Here is a 13,714-nt window from a genome sequence, read left to right as displayed (position 1 = left end):
TTTCTGCCTAGTCCCGAACAAATTATTCGATTTTTCGTGTGAACGTATAAATATATTTTGAACTTCACGAAAGAAGCGTAACTGAACAAAGCCGATATTTCTCATAAATGCACTTCCAGGTAGCGTTGTAGATACATACGTTCGATTAAAATCATTATACGTGCTTGCGTAGTCATTTCAGCTGCGGAAGCATCTTATTCTTTCTTTCTTTCTTTCTTTCTTTATTTCTTTGGAGTAAAGGACAGCTTCCACTGCGAAACATAACAAAAAGATCAATCGTTTCCGAGTTCTCCGCCAAGGAGTCATCCGACTTCCATTAGAGCTTTCATACACTGACTTGTCACTTCGAGTTAGAGGGGGAAACTTCTACTGATTATATGCACACGGCTACCAAGAAGTCTTGACGCCGGTTCTTCAGGCTCTCCAATCTCTCATACGTGGTCAGTGTCAGGTCTAGTCGGTTCGTAAAGCCTAGGGGGGGGGGGGGGAGAGAAAGAAAGGACTTCCACGAAATGTCTTTTTTTACCTACGTGACTTTACACTCCCAGCAGGTGGGGGTGGCTAATGGTTATTCGGCGAAATATATAACATAAAGGTATTCAAACATTGCCGTTAACAATACATTTCCTTATCCTCTCAGATGATAACAGATGTGTAGGCCTATGAGAGAATGATGAGTAACTTGGATTGACATAAAATTTTAGTCTTTTCGTGATTTGAGTCAAGATCAGGATAGTCACTTGTGGATAAGCTTTTGTTTTACTGCATGTCCTGAATGACTGTGCTTGATATGAGTCACACAATAGATGTGACGATATATTACGTAACCACAAATACCTTATTACACGATCAAATCACTACACATTTACTGCAGTGCCGTATAAATATACGGCACTGATTTACTGCATAGAGGAGCGCCCCCTACAGACAGACGGAGAAAGAGTCGTTCAGTTATCTTCGTGAGATATGGTAATTCTATAAGCATAATGATTATAAATCAGGAGAATTAAATTAAAACGATGAGTAAGATAGATATTTGCTAGATTAAACAAATGTGGGGATGCTTCTTATGTTTCTATACCTCGGAAGCCATGCTTCTGTATCTGAATTTAGTGTTATGCATTTTTTTTTAAATATGAAAACATGTTTGTACCAGACATTACTTTTGCTAGATAGTCACCTGCGAAAGAAATTTCCATGGTGCTTCCTACCGTAATGACCGTGGTACCCCATAGTATTTGTAATTTATTGACCTTTGAATCAATTATTGCACACAGCGAGCATGTAGACTGAAATCGGCTAAGGATAAATGGGGGAAAAGTTCTTACCGACTATGGCATATACTAAAGCATGTAGTACATTTCTGAAGTTGAAAAAACATCATTGCATATTAGCAGAGACTCCAACTCTCCCGTTTTCGACGGGAGATCTCCCGCCGAAAGCCCATTTTTGCAAAATCTCCCGTTCTCCCTCTTGAGATTTAATTTCTCCCGCCCTGGCTCTGTGTCTCCCGCTTGAAATGATTTCTTACTTAATATCATTGTATGTTGAAAAATAAGCCTTAGATAGCACGAGAGAGCATCGAGAACCCTAGAGCTTCCAGGGTCCTTAAGCGGGCCCTGGACCCCGGCCGCAAGGAACTTCGCGCTTCGCGCACATCAAATTGGAGTCTCCCGTTTGCTAGGGGGTTTCAGGCGGGAGAATCTCCCGATCAGAAGGTGCTTGGGGTAGGAGTCTCTGTATTAGTTTGCATTCACAGTTTCGCACAAGTCATGTACATGTATGCATTCTAGCATACTTCGTCAAGGCTATCTGTTTCTCTGTATGCAATAACGGTGATCTGGTTTTTCCAACCAATCACCGGACAAATCATTACAATAACCATGCATTCTCGCATAGACATTCCATGTCATATGAAATTTTTTTCTTTACTATACCAAGCTCCGATCTTCTGAACTATGATACAGTTCAAAGCTCAAATTACTGCAAAATGGTATAATGCTTAAGAGATGATATGTATTATGTATATGTATATGTATCATTGTATTATCATGTTATGTATATGTATATATGTATATGTATATGTATATATATATATATATACATATACATATATACTATACATAACATGATAATACAATGATACATGTACATCATTTACATTGTACATATATACATATACATATGTATATGTATATGTATATATATATGTACAATGTAAATGATGTACATGTATACATTATGTATATGTATGTGTATATGTATATAATATCGTATGCTAAGTGCTAAGTGTTTGTGTGTGTGTGTGTGTGTGTGTGTGTGTGTGTGTGTGTGCGTGTGTGTGTGTGATGTGTGTATATTTGGCCGCATTCAGAAAGAGGTTAACGTATTGTTATGGCTATCTATAGAGAATCGCCTCAGACGTTACACAAAGTGGTAAAGCTACCGTCCCCTCCCGTTAGAGTAAAATAAATGTATAGCCCTCCCCCCCCCCCCGTCTCTCTCTCTCTCTCTCTCTCTCTCTCCCTCTCTCTCTCTCTTTCCCTATATCATCTCTCTCCCTTTTTATCTCTCTTTCTCTCACTCTATTTCTATTCAAATTCAAATTCAAATTCAAAGTTTATTTCATTTTCCGACATAACATATGTTTCACTTCTTTTGATAACAGAGAACAAGGTAAATAGAACATAGTGAAATGAAAAGACTGTACAATAATTGAGGACCTTTAGTAATCATACATTGTATAGTAAAAAAGAAACAGAAGTGATCGAAATGAAGTACATGTATACCGTGCGAAAAATGGAGGGACCCACTAAAAAGACAGAGCTTGTAGTGTGTGGGCCCCTCTATTTCTATTGGTGAAGATGATCAATCATACAGTGTGACAATAATGTCTGCTTCTGTTTGCCTTGTGCTTGGCAGCAGCGATGCGCGACTTTGTACGGGATTCCATCGACGAGACTCCGCGTCGTCTTCCAACTAATTGATAACCTTCGGCCGAATGACCAAACATTAGGAAGAAAACGACCGAACATGAGGCAACTTCGTCTCGGACACTTCATGACTTCTTATTACCAGATGCCCCATCACTTTTTGCCGCCACTTACTCTTCATCTATCTTCGTCTAGTTTTTGCAGGGATGATAGTAGTCTGCTTGATTTGAATACATGAATAGGGGGAGCCATCCTCCCCTTTTTGACCCCAACACCCCCCCCCCCCCCCCTGATCCTCTCCCCTTCTCTGTAAGAGAACGGGAAAGGCTCTGTTTTGAGCAATATCTGATTTGAGCTAGTGGACTCTAGAGAATAATAATAATATTATTATTATTGTTATTATCATCATCATCATTATTATTATCATTATTATTATCATTTTTATTATCATCATCATCATCATCATTATTGATCTATCTCTCTCATGATTTGGTTTTTTTTTTTAGTTCATGTAATTTGACAACTTTGATTTGAATGGAGCACATTGGGACAAACTAGGTTTTTGGTACGAAAGCGATGGAGAGATTGATCAAGGGGTATGATTATGTGTAAGTACATAATGTCAAATAAAAGATACTTTGAACAAAGTTAAACATGACTCAAATTACTGACTCCTTTTGCTTCAAAACATGGCAACTGTTTAAAAACGAAAGTTCGAACGTTAAGAATATCAGAATAGCAAAATACACTTTCCATTTTCCCATAAGAATTTGGCAAATTTTTCGAAAATTTCACCATAAACATGATAAAGGTTATCATAACAAGCTCAGCAACCTGGTTGCATGATATTGATAAACGTCTCACAGAGTTACAATACGCAAATCACTGCAAGCGATTAGTTTAGAAGTCGAGCAAATAAAATGTCTCCCATTTTACCGATCTTTTTATCATTTTGTCTTTTTTACTTTCGGCCGTCTCGCGTCACATCAATTCTCACCACGGATACGTTAAATTGCTTTCCAGCGACAAAGTCTATGAAAATGTTAACAAGATGTCAAAAGATGAAAATTATATTTTTTGCTATGATAAACGACAAGAAATTTACGAGCGACAAATCTCACGAAATGCGACCTTTTTTTCTTTTTTTTTGTCCTTTTCCGTTTCCAGGGACAGGGTCGTAAACTTCAATGTTTAAATTGCACATGTCTCTCCACTCTTATCAGGCCCTCAATTTGCCAGCCAACAATAATAATAACAACAACAAAGCGATGCAAACCCTCGCTTCACCTCCGCAACCCCAAGTTCGTGTTTATATAAATTCGTCATCATCGCAATCAGCAAGATGAAGGAAGCAAAACACAAAAAGCAATCCACCAGTAAATCAGCAACATATAATGTCTCCCCCTAGCCATCTCGTTATACCTACTCTAGACCGACATCTCCTGCGTGGATCATGAACCGCAGCAATATGTCAAGTTCCATTTGGACGTGCACTGCACATGATCGTAGCCGGAAGGGGGCTGCTTTGTATCCCCATAATCCCAACATGCCGTCTCAGTTTTTTGTTGTTCCTCTCTTCTACCAAAGAAGACGCACTTCCGATTGTCCAGGAGAATTTTTTAATCCCCCCCCCTTACTCCTCCTGTCTTTCTTTAATTTCTCTCTAGTTTTACACATGATCGATTGACAAAGACGCAGCACTGTTTAACGATTCAAATGTACGTGTTTTTTGTCCAGCTTTATCAAAGGTAATAGACGTTTTGACGAATGACTCCGTGTACTTTTCACCCATTGTTATAACGAAAGTTTACTACAGTCTAAATGCAAGCTCTTTAGCGGAAATACAGACTCAAAAATATATAGGTTTAAATGTTTGGATTTTTACCGAGAAACTGCTGTAGCTCAGTGGATAACACCGTGGACTATCAATCAAAAGGCCTCTGGTTCGAGGGCAGCTGTAGTTGTCTCCCTAAAGGCAATGTACTTTCACTGCTTACTTTAGTGGTCACGCAAAACAAATCGCGAATCAGAATAGATTCAAGTAAATCTAGAGGCCTGCAAATGGCATGCACTTGTCTCGGCTTAATCTGACTTCTGCTGTCTCCCTCCGCCCACCACATGCGAACATGGAAGTAGCTGTCACATGTTTATCGATGCACTGATAGCTTGACATCAAATGTTCACATGGTGTATTTACGTTTCCATGATTCAAAAAAAAACCCACACACACACAGTCTCTCTAAGTCATAGACAAAAGATTGTACTATTCAGATTTCGTGTCGCGGTGGTTTTTCTTGTTTGATATCACGAATCCCTTTAAGCTAAAAGATAAACTGCATTCATGGTATCAAAACTAAAGGTTGTATCATCACTTATCGAAAATTTTCATATCAGATTTAACGATTGCTTTATCATATAAACCTGAGAGTTGACAAATCATCCCCTCCCCGAATTCCCCCCCCCCCCTTTTCATGAGACGCAGATATGAAATTTTCATATATTTTGATAAGTTAGTGAGAAAATCAAAAATGCAAAAGTTTTTGAAAATGAAAAAAAAAACACTCTCTCGTTTGGCAGGGGAGGGGGATACCTACATTCCACACTATCCCCTAGCTCACTTGCTTCGTTCTTTGCTTGCGCGTTTCCCACAATAAAGAAAATATCTTCCCCCCCCCCCCAAAAAAAAAAAAAAAAAAATCCTGCATAACGCCACGATTATTCTTGTATTTAACTCTTATCAGCCTGAAATCTTGACTGTATTCTGTTCCTTGTCAAACATGCATTCACCATGCACAAAAATACATATTTGCTTTGCGTATTTTCAAAAATTTACTAAGGTTGGAGGGGGTGTTACCTCCCCCCCCCCTCCCCCGGGACTCGGTCACTACTCTCCCCAGCTCATAATCCTCCAAGGCTTGACACCACCTCCCCCCCCCCTCACTTAATCTTGAAAATGTATCGACGCCGATGGCGCCTTCTTATTGTGAAGTATGTTGGGTCCCTCGATGGTTACTGAGTAAAGTGTAATGGTGTTGGGGGATAATTATATGGGCTAACGGCTCTGGTATCGCAATTTTATACCTTGAAGTCGTAACCTTTCACGAAGAACCATAACGTCGAAATAGCGCGCAATCACACAAAATGTGCCTTAATTTTGATTGCTGCTTTCTTTCCGGATTTTCTCATCAGTATTTGACTACATAACTGTCGATACAAAGGATGCATTCCTGCACAAAATTCATATGTTCGAATTCCTTCCGCATTCCTGCAAAGATCCGATGCTCGAATTCTATCTGAATTTTTGCCAAGAACATTGAAAAACTAATACTCAAATATCCATAAAATTTCCTTGCACACTAGCGCTTGAATTCATCCTCAAATTTATGCCAAGAATATTGAACGAAATCATAGTGATTTTATCCAAAGATGAGTGCCAGAGTTTCATAAGTGAGTTCATGATATCGATCAAAAACTGGATATATCATTTAATATATCATATTATATCACAAATTCAAATTCGTGATACCACAAGTGACAAGTGGAATTCTTGAAATCATAAATTCGATTTCTTGACATCAGAAATGCAGTTCATGTGATAAACCAATGGGAGCTTGTGATACCACAATATAAAATTGTGATATCAAAAAGTCAATGTTTAGATATCTCATATTCAAATTCGTGATATCAAAATTTCAACTTAGTTGGTAATAGAGCTTGCAATATGTGAGTACATACAAAGGTATTTCACCCATGACGTCCCTGTTGACCTGGGTTCATCTAAATGGGTGCGTGGTGGTGCTGGGCTAATGGCTTTTTGAAAGATGAGTGCTACCACTAAGAAGACTAAATTGCGTAACACCATGTCGATATACTAATCTTATATTATTGAAATAGGTAGGAAATGGGAGGGTATATACACTCATCTGATGCAGTGTACCTAAAACATATCTCAATTAAATTCCGTTGTATGGTGTTTTTATTTCGTATTATCTCAAGGATGTTTATTTCTGTTTATCATATAATAGTGCAACACTCAAATTACTGAATACAATAAGAATACATTTACCGTGAAAAAAAAATCATTGTTTGCCCATAGGCCATCAGCGGGCTATTAAAAACGCATTTTAAAGTATCAAGGGAGTACCCGGGGTTCAGTTTTGTCGTTGATTCTGGTAAAGAGTTGTTCCTCTTCGCCAGGAATCATAGGAAATGAATAAGTGGCGGGGGTAATATGGCTGCTTCCAACCACTAGAAAATCGAAGCCATGCCATGTATTGCCTTCCCTGATATGAAGTACTACGAGCGCGACTTTCCCGCTGCCGCCAAACCTGACACACGCCTCCGCAACGCACGTGTTCCCAAGGCATAACGCCTGCACAACGGCGAGGCATCCTGTCTATTTGACACTTTCATAGGGGCCTAGCTACAATATCTGCCAACAATAAATGTTGTTATCAAAGGGGAGTAATAATTATGTCTATTCTGTAGCTTGGGCTGATTCCTAGACGAAATGTGTGGCAGATAAAGATTGAAAGTTAGGCTTATATCCCTTTCAATACTTCTCTTTGAATGTGAAAGGATTACCTGAGGCCTGATAATTTTCAAGGACATAGATATCGACAATTTGTAAGAGAGGAAAACAAAAGTTATTGGGCATCAAAAAGCTTCAACGGTGCAGTAGATGAAAAAAAAAAGTTAACGTCACTTCTCCCTCCGGCTCCTTTTGGCTGTAATGAAATCCGCCAGATCATCACCAGTTAATTGCATTGAATTCATACAGTTTATTTTATGATATTAGATATGTGAAAGAGCACGGCATACCAGCAGGCTATGTTACGCGAAAGTGAAATGCCGACGAAAGACTTCTCTCAGTGAGCCGTGGGACCTATTTCTGACTGATCCCACAAGTGTGGGGATTCTGCGACCCTATAGCAGCGGCAGCGGCCGGGTGCAATCTTAATTTCCTCTCATCCGACCGATGCCCCTAGGTGTCTCTCAGCGACACGGAGGAAATTTCCGTGGTGCGATATTTTAGATTTCCATCATCGTTTTTTCATCTTTGATGTTTTGCAACACCATACACCTGGCGCCGCGTCACTAGCAATCATGAGATTCTCAAGGAGGGGACGCTAGTTTTGTCCAACATTTCGAATGAGCCCCGTTTTGAATTTTTTTTCTCTCTCTCTTTCTCGAGTTCACTGCGACGTATTCTTGGCAGAACTCATGTTCATCATTGAGTTGTATATCATGTCAACAGTACATGATCTCGAATGCACTGTGCTAAATTGTATGCATGCAGACAGATAATTACCCCAAGTGCAGAAGACCGACGTGACTTGCGCGGAGGCTAATTCGATAAATTGCACGACTGCGCACCATAAGGACAACATCGAAATATCAATTCATCAAATCACGAATCACGTAAAAGTATCTACTATTTACATAACACATTATTTCATGAATGCTGCTGTTCTCGTTCTGTCATTTACTGGATTCTTTTTATCTAATTCACAGTGATATTTAGGCACAGGTAGAAGTACGCTCAATGACCAGATAAACTCATTTTCGAGTATAGAAATATGTTGTGTTATTCAAAGAAAGTATGTCTTGATCTATGGTAGATATGAAGATAAGTTTTGGGTGCATAATTTTGCTGCCTGGACCACATGCTACATATATAAAGCCTCTTTTTGCGATCCTGAGCCTATACCAAAGTTTTGATGGGATTCCCGAAGGTACATATATTCATGAATGTGGTTGTGAAGCCACTCAGAGAGTTGTCTGCCCGTCCCTGGGGTATATGTGCAGATACTCATATCATAATTTCTTGATATTCAAATAAAGTAAACTATAGTTGTAAATGAATACTTCCTCGACTAAAACACACATATGTCATTAATTTTATGGTGAAATGGATAACTACATACAATGTTTCATCCATAAGGAGACAGTAATGATTTGAAGATTATAAATCGCGGCTAAACAAAATCAGTTATAACACTCTTGTCACGATAAGTGTTCCTTCGTACAGATTCTCTGGTTAAGAATTATTTTAACCCAAATTTTCTTTTGTGCGTGAAGTTCTTATCGCCTAGTTTCTACTGATATGACTTTTTATCAGGTATAACAAAGCGCAGGGGAAAGAAGTAAATTATGGAGCTTGCTGAAAATAAAGGTTACACCTTCAGAATCAAGCAATACAGAAGGAAACACACAAGAAAAAAAAAAGAATATAGCATTCATGATTGGCATTTGGAACGAGGTACTCATTCATGCAGTATGGCCCAGGTGTGGCTCTACATAAAGTGAAGGACAGAATCATAAAGCGTGTAAAAGGACGCTATAAACTGCCTTTATAGGGTACTTGCAAAGTCGCATGTGCCTTACGATGTACACTAGTTGCCGTGTAATTAACACGAAAGCGGTACCTACAGATATGACAGACGACTGCAAGGTCTCATTGCGCTCCCTAACGCGCCATAAGAAAGCGATCACGAGTATATTGTTTTCGTGACCTTCCTATTGTAAAAAAAAAAACACACACACGTTGTCACGAGGACAATCTCCCCTCGCCTAGCGTTGTCGTTGTAGATATGATTGCGTTATACAATCCTACGAGAAAAAAAGAAAAGAAAGCGATTGCATGTATAAATATACATATATGAGTTTAAGGTGTTTCAACATCTTTTTTTCCCTCCCCGGTTTGATGCCATCTGTGTATAAAAGGAGAACAAATGAAATAGATCGGTACATGCAGTGACGTTGTCTTATACGTCACTTTATTCGCAAAGCTTTCTGCCTTTTTGGTACAAAGAGCAACGTCACTGATGAATGGATGTACCGGCCTACATTTTTGCATTTATATGAATAAATGTGTGTGTGTGTGTGTGTGTGTGTGTGTGTGTGTGCGTGTTTGCGTGTGCGTGCGTGTGTTTTTTTTATGTGTGTGTGTGTGTGTGTGTTTGAAGGTTAAAGCCATAATTTACCATTTGCAGATGAAAAAAAAGCCCAGCATTAGTGCTTTAAAATAGTTCTAAAGTGTGAGTTAGGGATATAAAACAACCACTGTGAAAATTTGAAGCAGTAAAATCGATTCTAAGTATTGTTAAATATACAAAATGTGAACAATCGCTATAATAAAAATGTTTCAAAACTAAACCGTATACTGCTACGGTTTATTGAGAAAAATGCTGACATCTCCTTTTTAACTTAGGCTTTATTGCAAAACTTTCACATGGAAGGGCGTTTTGTGGTACGAAAGACCTACACATATGCATGAAAGGCGATATCTTGAACATCTTGCTAATGACTGCTCCCAAAGGTAAACTGGACCTTTAAAACCCTTACTTATCCTGGTAAATGTCCTCCTGTCCACTGTCTTTACCACTGCATTATGACATCAATGTCTTTGGCCATGACAAGGAAAACCATTACGACCGTAAGATGTTCATGTTAGTCTCTGCAGGAAAGGCGACGCGGTATGATAAATTTCGGCCATTCTACGTAACGCCTATTTCAGCAAGCCCTTATCGTGCCTATGTAAGCGGTAATTATGAAATAAAACATAATCCATGTTTACTCTGACTTTATTTAATTGAATAAAATCAAAGAAACATATCAAATTTGAGTCCGAGATATAAAAGTCCTGTTTTTTTTTTGTGTGTGTGTGGCATTATTCATTTTCATAGCTATAGCTCAATGCTATTGAACGATCACCATCACATTATGCGAATTATATGAATGATGACGTAACAGCTTTACAAGTATCTCACATGCTTGCCCAAACATTATTAACTTACATAAAATTATTTGACATGAATTCGAGAAGAAGAAATTTCATATTTCACATCAAAATTTTCATGAGTTGTAACGGATACAGGACAGATGACTCTCATACATGGCTCTATAGCTTAATATTGCATAATTATGATTGAAAGAATTGAAATAATTGAAGATAAATATGTTTTAAGATAACGTCTATATTAACGTGCAGAAACCCACTGAAGATCGTAATTTGATTACTTGTCTTCATATTCTGGCCTAATTTGCATATGTGAAAATGGCTGATATCACAATTTTGTGTTCATTTCTTTACAGTAATAACGGGGGTATTTTTTCATGGGTCACGGTCTCCTGGCAGCACTAACACGACTAATGAGGATGTTAATTATTCATAACTTTGAAATACGCATTCCAAGACCTTCCGTGGAGATCCCAAACTTATCTTGTGATAGAGTTCACGTTGAACACTAGTATTACGTAATATAGCTGTCTTATTACAATTACTGTCTTGTTACATACAACCCCTGTGTCACTTGTTTTTATTACGCACCCCCCCCCCCCGTTTCTATGTAGTGTATCGTAGACACCCAACAGCCTCCTCTAGACAGTGCTATAGAGCAATATCAAACAAACATATTAATGTTTTTCTTGTCTTTGATGATAGATATAAACACACTTTTCGGTGTGCTCTTGAACTCTGATCTCTTTTAAATGAACAAAAAAGAAGAACTCGAAACTGTAATCATATGTATTATTTTTTTTTCCTATCATTATTTCATTACACACGCAAACACACGCACACACGCACACATATAGAATAGGCGTAGGGCTATATCTATATTTGCTCACCACCCTCCTGTCAGTGGGTATTTCATTTTAGACATTGAACGGAAGAGTATATCATGGACCAGGTAAGGACGAATTTAAACTTCCACCCTGCAGTGCCCTGGGAAGATATTTTTGTAATCAGTCTTCTTGAATTTTGGGTAGACGACAAAACATTTCTTGATTTTATAACATAATCTTTGACATTATCTCTGACAATGACATATCGAGCGGGAATGCAGCAGCCGCAGCGTGTAAATGACACCTCATTAACAACGTTATTTTTCTCTCGCGAAGAACTGTACCATAACAGACAATCTTTCACGAGGAAGACATGTTTATTTGATATCGGCGATGTATCGAGGAAGAAGTAAGGTCATGTAGAGCGTATCAAGTCGGGCAAGACGAACGTTTATTTGATATCGCCTATATGTATAAGAAATGAGAAGTCATAGCGTATCATATCGTAAAAGACGGATGTTTATTTGGTATCGGTTATCTCAATAAGTAAGTCGATCAGTTATCCTCTATCGCAGAGCTGATGACAACCGTTACGCGCCATCTTATGGGTGTAATGCCCGTCTCTCATTTCGAAATCTACCTAGTCTGAGGCCAGATAAGCCGGCCCGTATAATGATGCGATGTCATCAATGAACCGCTTCGCTTAGCCTGTCGCGGATATGACGGACAAGGTTAAACATTTGTCTTTTCCTGTCCTCGTAACAAAACAACTATATCTTGAGCGAACGACACGTTCTGTAAACGGGCGTAAGAGCAGTTTCGTATCAGGTGCCTAGGCGGAAATCTATAGACATGTCACAAGTCTCCGAGATTACTTGACATGTTTCCCCCTTCCCTCCCCCTTGAATATCAATGATTTCGGCCTTTCAACTTCGGATACTGAAAAGAGTGTATTTCGGTTGATAGACGCGAGTCTCCCCTCACCCATTTCGGTCCATTAAACTTGTCTTATTCATATGTATAAAGAAAGTTGACAAGATGTTGATAACAAGTCTCCTCTTAGAGACTGAAGCAATCTTTATGCTTATGTGATGTTTTAACGTCTTGGGGCAATGAGAAGAAGAACAGTATTAAAGAACTTATGATTTGCAAGGGAAAATATGATAACATAAGATACTCGATTGATCAAGTATAATCGCGTGTTGCAGAGGAGATATAACATCCCCCTGCCCCCCCCCCCCCCCCCCCCCATACACGTCAGAGGTGATGTGCTGAATCTCACTGTTACGATGCTCTGGGCGCAGCAAGAAATCACGTAGTTCAGGGGGAAAACAAGAAAAAAAAAACTGCAAATAGCCATCTCTAATTCTGCTTCTTATACATGTTGATGTCAGAAGGTACCACACTGGAAAGCAGTCACAAAGAAGTTCTTTATCACTCTTTTCGCTTCCGGTCAAGGAAAACGGAGCTGTGATAACGAGGTGATTAAAAGGTATAGGGCTAATTCAAGGGATCGCCACCTCAATCATGTCAATATGGCCTCAGTCAAGTATATCTTAATGCAATGCCATCTGCTTTCCCACGTACGCCACGCCAAATTCAGACAAGACAACGAAGGCAGGCGGAAATCTCTGTCGGTCGGTAAAGTAAAATTTAATCACCCGTCCCGGTTACGCCACTGCAGGAATGAGATAGGATCAGTTTTCAGAAAATGACCACTATTTGCTGTAAGAGTGAAGAGCCTCTTTATTTTTTTTTTTTAAATTTGCTTGAAAACATTTCCCCACATTCTTTCCCCACAGTCAATTGAGAATTAGAGTCACTGATTCGCTCTTCAAATTTTCAAGACATTAGTATTCTGTTGTCGGTATTCTTGTAAGATAGACATATGTAGAATTTATTACCTTTGTTTTCTGATGCGGCCTTTGAAACAATGATTTTCTATGTTTCTGGAGATTTTAAACGGCTTTCTGGCAAACGGTCAGTGAAATGTTCCAATGTCTAGACATGATATATTTGCTAATGTTTTCATGAACGCCCAAGTCAACACTATGTCTTATTAGCAAGCCAGTGCAAACTACCATTTGCTTGTTCTTGGTAATTACATCCTGAATTTATCGGCCGATTGTAATTCGCTGTAATGCTTGCTCCTCTCAATAATTTAGAAGCATGTATGCATTTACTTCCATAGATCATCTCACGTGTGGAACATT

The sequence above is a fragment of the Diadema antillarum genome, unplaced genomic scaffold (assembly GCF_040938485.1).
Source record: "Diadema antillarum isolate AM-2024a unplaced genomic scaffold, OU_Dant_1.0 scf00000070, whole genome shotgun sequence".
In the NCBI taxonomy this organism is placed as follows: Eukaryota; Metazoa; Echinodermata; class Echinoidea; order Diadematoida; family Diadematidae; genus Diadema; species Diadema antillarum.
This window is presented reverse-complemented; position numbering follows the sequence as displayed.